The 2,835-nt window shown below is 49.2% G+C and overlaps 1 protein-coding gene across 11 annotated transcripts in view; it reads right to left on the minus strand.

Moving 5' to 3' along the window:
* The window catches only part of FYN (FYN proto-oncogene, Src family tyrosine kinase), a 211,614-nt gene that overhangs the window by 51,628 nt on the left and 157,151 nt on the right, over window positions 1-2,835 (minus strand). The gene's annotated exons all lie outside the window — the stretch shown is intronic.

Here is a 2,835-nt window from a genome sequence, read left to right on the forward strand (position 1 = left end):
CGGCTCTGTGCACATGCGCGTTCATGCACTCGAGGCCCCGACGCTGGGCAGCAGCGCCGCCGGCTCTGTGCACATGCACACGCCCGTTCATGCACTTGAAAACCCAAAGACCACTCCTGCCGTCTCCCGTTTCTGCCCCCTGACAGGGGAAGGAGTGGGAGGGCACACACGCTAGGTGTGGCAGCTGCCCCAGGGAGAACGGGGTGCCATCCCCCTCCTCTCTCAACGGATGACAGCCAAAGGCTGGGAGAGGCTGGCGGAGGGGGAAGGAGACGCAAGCCATCTGGTTCTGTATTATTGCTTTGTTTGTCCTTCATGATTTCCCCTTCCCGGTTATTACCCTTGACTTCAAGATATTGCATTTGTTATAAGAACCTTATCTTTTCCCCCATAACCTTGAAAAAGGGCATTTAAATGGCATGTAGGTTGAGGAATTCCACCGGCAAGAAGGAAGAACATTAAAGGGAAAAAAAAAATCTTTGCAATACTTTCTTCTAAGAAAACAGGGCCAGAGGCTCGAACCCGTAAACACTAAAGGCCATGCGTGCAAATCGTAAAATACTGATTGAGATAGATTGGATTTTCTTGGAATGTTTCTCCAAAATTTTAACTGAATGCCACTGTAGATCCTATCCAGGTTAACAAAGGAAGAAACCATGAATGTGACTTTGGCAAGGACCGGCTGTGCAAGTGGCCTATGTATCTGATGCACAGATCCCCTTGCAGTGTGGAGGAAACCTGCAGAGGAAGAGCTGTGCGTGGTCCTGCCTACTCCTCCTTAGTTCTCACCTTTTACAGGTTGGTTAACAGTTCTGGCCAACTTCGGGACTGAGGGAACATTACACAGAATGGGGACGGGAAGTGGTGGGTATTTCAGAATTCACACTAAGTAGACTCTGACAAGAAGGCTTCATCTGAGAATCCAACTAGCAATGAGGAATCCTCCTATAAATCGGAAGAGATCAAAGCCAAATTCCCTTCTCCCCACCTCGCAGCCAGCCTTCCCAACCTTCACGTATCTTGAAAGGTTCGGTCCCCTCTGAGCGGCGTCTCTGGGCCTTTCCACGACCAAACCTGACACTGTACTCAGGATGCCATCGCCACATGTCACCCCTGGCTCAGCCGCCTGCTCGCTCCGCTGTGCACCTGGGCAACTCCCGGACTTGAGCCCCCCGGCTCCTCGTGTGTCAAACGAGGACCGTGAGACACAGCTCAGACAACTGCTCATGGCTGGCACACAGGAGCCTTCAACAGATGGCAACTGTGGGCTATTTAAAAAAAATTCCTGTGGCTATGAGGGGGGCGGGGCTTGCAGGGGGCAGGTAATGTTCTTCTTGAACTGGGCGGTGGCTGCACAGGCACATACAGTTTGCGAAAATACAGCAAACTATACGCTTTTAAAACACTGTGGTAAAACATGCATAGCAAAATTTACCATTTCCGCCATTTTTAAGTGTGAAATTGAGCAGCACCAAGGACATTCACATTGTTGCGTGACCACTACCACACACACTTCCACTATGTGGAATTTTCTGCATGTATCGGAATAGTTTAAAAAAACAAAAACCTACCCACACCCATTAATGATGACAATACAAATGATAATTAAAAGAAACCCCAACAACCCGTGGCTACTATATAGACCCTGTCTTCTCATGTCCGGAAGAGTTACCGGGCCCCCAGTGGGAAGGATCCAGCTCCTGCCCTTCTTGAAGGGTGGCGAATTCTGAGAGTTGGGGCGGTTTTGACGCCTGAGGGAATTTCCTGTTACAAGGACCGCTTCTCTCTTCTGGGACATGGATGCACTGGCCCACCTCCCGCTCCTTTTGCTCGAACTCTCAGGAAAGACAAAGAGCCAGGCATGCCGATCCTTCTGCAGTCACCGTTTGCTCAGGGGACAGAGTCCAGAGCATGTGGCCCTGGCGACACAGGAGAACGTGCTGGTGGGCCCTCATCCCTGGAGTGGCGATCTTCCCCAGTCACTTGGGAGCACTCACAAGGAAAACTTGAGGTACAGTGACTTGCTGAGGCACGCTACCTTTTTCTCATTCTCCTATCGATCTATCTATTTATTTATTTTAAAGTAAACTCTATGCCCAATGTGGGGCTCGAACTCACCACCCCAAGATCGAGTCGCACGCTCTACTGACTGTGCCAGCCAGGCACCCCCACCACCACACCACCATTTTCTTTGAAGCCTGAAGTTTTCTGGCAGGCACACTGCCTTAACCTAATAGAGGCAATATTGAAAAACTACAGGGAAAGGGAGCCTGGGTGGCTCAGTCAGTTAAGCGTCTGACTTCGGCTCAGGTCATGATCTCACAGTTTGTGGGTTTGAGCCCTGTGTCGGGCTCTGTGCTGACAGCTCAGAGCCTGGAGCCTGCTCCAGATTCTGTCTCCCTCTCTCTCTGTCCCTCCCCTCACTCAAAATAAACATTAAACATAAAAAGTACAGGGAAATATGTTTCCCTATATATGATGCCACATAGACCTACAGTTACTCTTCTTAGTGGAAGTATTAAACGTAGAATTTGAAAAGTGAGTGACTCTTCCCCTTGACATTTCCCCACTGTCTGTTTAACTATTGCTCTTACTGGTCACATTTAAAATGCACACATTGCAGCCATTCACAAGTGGGCGAAATAGCTTCTCCTTCCCATCTCACAAAGATTTCAGTCACTCGCAAATTTTCACTATGGGGAGACGCCTCCACAGGCTTCTCCAATCGGAGCATTTAGCAGTTTTGAAAACAGAAGGGACTTGTTGCCAGCCGTGAGTGAGGGCTCGGCTAGTGCAACTTGTAAGATGCAAAAAAAAAAAAAAAAAAAAAAAAAA

The sequence above is a fragment of the Panthera uncia genome (genome assembly GCF_023721935.1).
Source record: "Panthera uncia isolate 11264 chromosome B2 unlocalized genomic scaffold, Puncia_PCG_1.0 HiC_scaffold_24, whole genome shotgun sequence".
NCBI classification, from domain to species: Eukaryota; Metazoa; Chordata; class Mammalia; order Carnivora; family Felidae; genus Panthera; species Panthera uncia.